The 6293-nt window shown below is 39.9% G+C and overlaps 1 long non-coding RNA gene across 1 annotated transcript; it reads left to right on the top strand.

Annotated features, from left to right (window-relative positions):
- The first annotated feature begins 538 nt into the window (after positions 1-538).
- LOC311438117 lies at positions 539-3621 on the top strand. The gene is made up of 2 exons (XR_014693931.1): positions 539-3135; positions 3255-3621. It is a non-coding gene; the product is annotated as an uncharacterized lncRNA (long non-coding RNA).
- Positions 3622-6293: the final 2672 nt, after the last annotated feature.

Genomic DNA, 6293 nt, shown 5'->3' with positions numbered 1-6293 from the left:
TCAGCAGTAAGAATCTGAGGTTTGATGATGCAGGATTGCTGGGGTTAATACAGAACACTTTGGGGGGAGGAGGTTGTGGATTATTTTTTATTTTTATTTTTTGGATTTCATGATACAGTTTTAGATCTGATTTTATGAGATTCTGACCAAGAATGAAGGCACAGTCTGTCACCTACTTGTTTTTTTCTGGGATACCTATTTGTGAGGCCGTGCTGTAAGCTGGATTTCTAAGGTGGTCCATATTAAAAGTGGATTGGAAAGGGTCACTTCAATAATCCTATGTGAGGTGCATCCCCAAACACTTTTGAATATGACACGAGAGGGAGCAGTGAATTGCAACGCAGGAGTTGTGTGCTCAGTTGTACCTATTATAGTGAAATTAATAAACTCTGTTTTTAACTAAGACCACTTTATACACGCTACAACACAAAATATCTTTTAATTGTTGAAACTATAAATCTTTATTTAGCAACTACAGTAACCTGACCTTAACCCATATACATTTGGCCAAGTTTGATAAATTTTGCTTCTTACCTCTGTATCCAAATGAAAGGAATGTCAGAAGACGATAAGAAACCACAGGATGCAGGTGGGTGTATTATGCCATTAACACAGCACCCAGCTTGTGTATTGTTTATGACCTGATGTAGCACTGAGTATGCCAAATCAGGGGCCTTGCAGCTAGGCTTACCCTGAGTACATTCAATGCAATTAGGAATCTGAAGTTATACTCATTTACTACACTGCCTCTTACAACTTGCCACTGAGAATAAAAAGACCCATAGAAATCGGTGCAGTTGTTTTACTGTTATCATTGTTTTTGTTCTTTACTGTACAAAAGAGAGAATAAGGTCAGGGCTTCATAGCAACAATTAGGGAGTGACCTTTGCTTGGAAATCTGATAATCTAAAATTAGCCATGACCCAATGAGTGGCTGTAACAAGCAGTATGGAAGGAATAAGGTAAGGGAAATTAAAAATGGGAGCTGTGTGATCATGCAGTGACTCCAGTGAGTCATGCAAACATAAAGATAGATCAGTAGTCCTTTGAAAGGTGGGGGATTTACATAAGAACTGATAAGCAAATCACTTTTTCAGGCTTTACAGGAGTCAATTTCAAATGAGATTTGAGAGAAGACAGGGTGGTAGCTAAAGGGATCAGAGCCAGAACTTCAGTGAAATGTGTACATGAATAAACTAAATATTACATATGAGCATGTTGGGCATTTTAATAACAAATGGGGTTTCTGTCAGAATACAGCTTCAGGCTTCCTTCTGACAGAATAAAATAACAGTTTTAAAACAAATCCCTTCTTGTTAATGCCACGTATACGCAAACAACAATGACACTCTTCTTGACTGTCTCTCATACAATGGCAAATTACCCTTGACAGCTGCAAGGTCGACTGAAGTCAGAGGTAGGCTACAGACCAGCTCCAGTATCACCAAGAATTTAACCAATGGATTTCATCTTGTGGGTGCAGTGCAAGACTAGGAGCAGCCATAGCTAGAGTTGATAAATTTTGCCATAGCACAGCTTTGGTTCTTCAGAACCAAATGAGGTACTAAGTTTGCAAGAATCCAGGCAAATTCCTTAGTGCAGAAGGTTGCCAGATGAATTAGACCTTCATGTCCTCGTGCCTCCGAACCCTGCAGGTCCTGAGGCAGAGACGAGCTAGGGAAGGTGCACTGTGCTAGTAAAACTGCAGTCCATAGATCTGGAAACTTCAGGTGGCTCTCTCTGGCTTCTCTTGTCTGCAGTGGTTGCCTAAGATTGTCACCAGGCCACCTCTGTTCCTTCCCTACCTTATACTGCACAGCTCTGCATGACTTGAGGCTTGTCTTTATTTATTAGCCAAAAAAAAAAATAATAATAAAATAAAATAAAATAAAATAAAATAAAATAAAATAAAATAAAATAAAATAAAATAAAATAAAATTGTCTCAGACTCTTAACTCTGAAATGGCTCTAAAATATTTATGTATGTTTGCAAAACTATGAATCCTAATTAGAGATTAATTTTAATAGACTGGGCCTTCTTCTGGAGAGGAAGGACCCCGTGTTAACTCAAACTGACATAACCAAGTTTTGTTCTTTCCCGTGGTTTCTTAGCTCAGAGTTGGTTTTCCTTTCATGTGATGCCCTTTCACATAAATCAAATCTAAGATACTGGTAAAAATGTAAACATTGACCTGTGTAAGTATCAAAAAAAAAATACTTTAGAGAGAGTGAATAGCATAGAAAGACCTGATCGTTCCTTCAAAAGCTAACTCATTAAATTAAGAAGATGGTATAGAACAGAAATTCAGTGCAGCGGATAATTACTGGGTGCCTTTGTCAGAAGCCAACAAGGCCTCATACACACTCTCTGGTTTTGTATGTATACAGTACACACTGGACTAATACTAACAGAGAATAAGACTGAGACAGTCACAGGAGACCGTAAGTGCATGCTCCCAATATAGCTAATTTTGAACTTAAGTTTGTTAAAAAGGCAGTAATACACCCTTGGGAGTGTCTGTTATTTCATGTGCTTACAGCATTTTCACTGTGTGCGATTCATGATGCAAGATGACATGGCCTAAGCGATGTGTGAAAGACACCACTGAAAATAAGGATTGGAGGAATATTTCATGATCCTGTGCAAAGTGTTGGGACCCTGGTTGTTTAGACACAGTTTTTGCATTTTTCTGGAAGATTTGAAGGTCTTTATTTACCTGAAGACTGTGGAAAACAAGAAGACACACCTAAAGAAAAGTCTGCTGCTACTGATTCTTTCACACCTAAAAACCCCTGTCTGTATGGACCAGATAAAAGCTCACTTTTCAGCTCCCCATGTTCTTTCATTGCATTGTTAGCTGAGATTCGTAACAAGGAGACCAGTTAGCTGCGGTTCCAGCAGTGTGGGTTTTTGGCTATAAACACCTGTGTGGTAGGAGCAAGGCTGAGCCCACTGAGCATTCATCAGATGATGGCAACAATAAATTACTGAAGTGTTGAGCTGGATTTGAAGAGGTAGCACAAAGATAAAAGACTCCAGAAACCCTTTGCAATTCCCTTAGTCATCCATTCCCACTGAAGGCTTCTCTTTTGAAATTTCCAGGAAGCCTCGCGTGACCTTTGGTCGTCCTTTTGGTAGGAGCTCTTATCTGCCTAGTGCAGACCCGGCCACTTTTTGCTGTACTACTCAAAACCAGTTATTACGGGATAAACAAACTGTGTTTGCTGATGCATGTTCTCAGTTTCCTTATCAGCCGAACAACACGCTTCTCATGCACGTTGGGTCAAACTCGTTGCTGGTCCAGCTCCAAGAATTCCAGGGGAATTCAGCACTCACAACTACTGGCTGTAAGAGAAACACAACTATGTTGTGACAGAGCGTTGTTTTACAAGTGGACCTGGCATTTCCCAGTGTTGCAAAGCATCCTCAGGTTGATGATTCCAGGTCTTATGTATTTTAGTAAGCTACCAACATGACATCTAAGCACATTTCTTATATAGCTGTCAAGATGCTGCGAGATACTGTCAGACTGAAGACTGTCATATTGCAGAAGAATATCAGTTTTATTGTGAATGTCTCTTTAAAATAAATATAAATAAGTAAATTGTATCTCAAAGTCAGTTTGCAGGTGTAGTGAAAGTTATTTGATATCAGATGCAAGACACGTCTGAGACACATGCCCTCAATCCCAGCCCTGATTCAGGGGTCTCAAGCAGTAAGAAAACTGGAGGCTGAAGCTGGGGGTTCAGCTTTCCTTCGCCCAGGGGGTTCCTGCTCCAGCAGGTTGTTGGGGGCCAGATAACATGGTCAAAAAGCTACTCCCTGTACTAACAAGCATCCAGACCTAGTGCCATAGGGAAAATACATCTTGTGGCTGACTTGTCGTGGAAGCTACATACAGAAAGCAGGAGTCATTACACAGTAATTCACTAACAGGTGTATCATCTGTCAGTAATTCATAAGCTCTTCTAAGCTTTCAGGTGTTATATTTAGGGGTTTTTGCTTTGTTGCTTGTATCTCAGATGCTGGTTTGCTGGTGTGCTGTTTCACCATTTCCAGGCCTTGTCATGATTACTATCCTGGCAAACATTCGTGGTAGCTTCCACACAAGAGTCATGGTTTTGCTTTTTTAATTCTTTAGACAGATGGCTGCAATGATTAACCAAAACAAGAAAACAAACCAAATCAAGAGGAAACATCTCTGCAATCATGTGAAAGGTAGCAGGCACAGCACTACTGGACTACAGAAGGAAATCTCTGGGTCACAACTTTAAAGGGTTATTCCCTGGTATTATCTGTCAACACTGTAGAGTAATGGCTGGTTTTCACTACTCCAGCCACTACTGTCACAGCATCCCCCCTTGTCCACTCATTCTGTCAGATCCATAGAAATAAAACTTCTTGCCTTCCATTCACCCTTGGTTCTGGGCCTCACTGACTTACACCAACATATATATGTAACCAGAATATGTCAGAGAGAGAGCAGGAAGCATTCAGCAAATTGTGTATTCAACCTTTTTGTTAGAAAAAAAAAATATCTCTTCCCTGAAAATCTTAAACAGGATTTTCAAGCATGATGTGTTTTCCACCCTGAAAAATTAAATATTTGAAAACCAGATTTGTAAGAGAGAAACAATGTAACAGGGACTTTTTGACCATCCCTTTTCTGTTGGCAAAAAACACAGATAAGGGGACTTACGGGAGCCTGATGTACTACCTGAATATTCCTGAAAACAATGAAATGACGTCTTACTGTCTGTGAAGACTAAGCCATAGATGTCATCAAATGCATTTATTTTATCAGAAGATGGTGGGTTTTTACCACCCATGCCCAAATGTCTCCAAAGTTTGCCAACTCCTGACTCTGCAACATAGCTGAGCTTTATGTAACTGACTGTTCATACAGGGAGAGGAGGATTCATCATCAATGCACCAATCACTTCCAGACAATTCATGGCAACTATCCATACAAAATACTATTTGAAACTGTTCAGACTGTACTCGAGAACATTACAGGGTTGGATCCACACTGCTGGATAGGTCAGGCCATGCCATACTGACACCCCTGTTGTCAGTGCTTGCAGAATGGTCCGTGCTTGAATGGTTGCAGTCAAGTCAAGAGATCTAAGATGATGCTCTTTTCTAAGTCTGGTAGAGCTACTGTGCAATTTTTAAACAGGTTAGGTCAATTTTAGGCCTCAGTTTCCCTCCTGTGTAGTTTGTAGCTTAAAAAGGGAAGGGACAATGCATTCATGCATTAAAATTTGCAAGGCACTTAAAAAGCATTGAACAGAATATGGTATACTCCTGCAAAATATGTTTATTAACTAACTGGCAGAGATCTGCTGGTGTATTAGGAACCTTTCAGAGATGTGCCATCTCATTAGACTGGTACAAAATAACTCACAGGAGGAGGGAACAAGTTGCTTCAAACAAGGTTCAACTTTCTGCCAGTTTAATCTTCATCTCATGGAAAGACTTCTGAATCTTAATTTAATTACAATTCCTTAAATGTTTTCTGATAACATATCTCAATCTCTCTGTTTTATATCTTTTTATGGTTTCTTTTTTTGTTGTGGGACAGAGAACTAGATCATTTTTCTCCAGTGTCCATTAAAATTTCCATTGCCTGCAGTGCAGTATGCTCTATAAAAGAGATGAACCTGCTGCAAGTGAAATAAGCTGATGCTGCACTGTCTTTTTAGAGCAACTGAAATCTTTATAGATTATTTTTCCAAGTGTCATGAATCGCCTTCAAAGTCACAAGTCACTGTTATCAATTAATAGACTTAATAGTCTCATTTTCAATTCACATTCAGGCCATATAGAGTCTGTGCTCATCCTGGCAGATGGTTGAAAGCTTTGCCTTTCAGAGATAAAATGTTACCTTGTCTGGGGGGTACTGAGGAGGGGGGGGGTGATTCAGGAGCAGAAAGACATGTTAAAGTGCAGCACCTGAGGCCTTCTTGTTTCCTGAATTTACAGTCTCAGGCTGGCAGTCGTATAAATGAGTGATGCTCTGTGATGTTCTCTTCCAAGCAGGCTACGAAATTGGCAGGGAGTCTTCAGTTTTGTGCTGATGTGTCCAGAATTCAAATAATTCGATTCTTGGGTATAATGACAATTGGAGGCACAGTATTACCTTGAGAACAGAGAAGGGAGAGACAGCTTCTGAATCCTGTATTGAATTAACAACCGATTCCCATTTACTCTCTCTGCTGAAAACTCTATTATGCAGGGTTCTTATTGCCCTTATTCAAGGACATGGAATTAAAAAAGTGATATCGATGGT

Source organism: Aythya ferina, assembly GCF_964211825.1.
Source record: "Aythya ferina genome assembly, chromosome: 5".
Lineage (NCBI taxonomy): Eukaryota > Metazoa > Chordata > Aves > Anseriformes > Anatidae > Aythya > Aythya ferina.
This window is presented reverse-complemented; position numbering and strand designations above follow the sequence as displayed.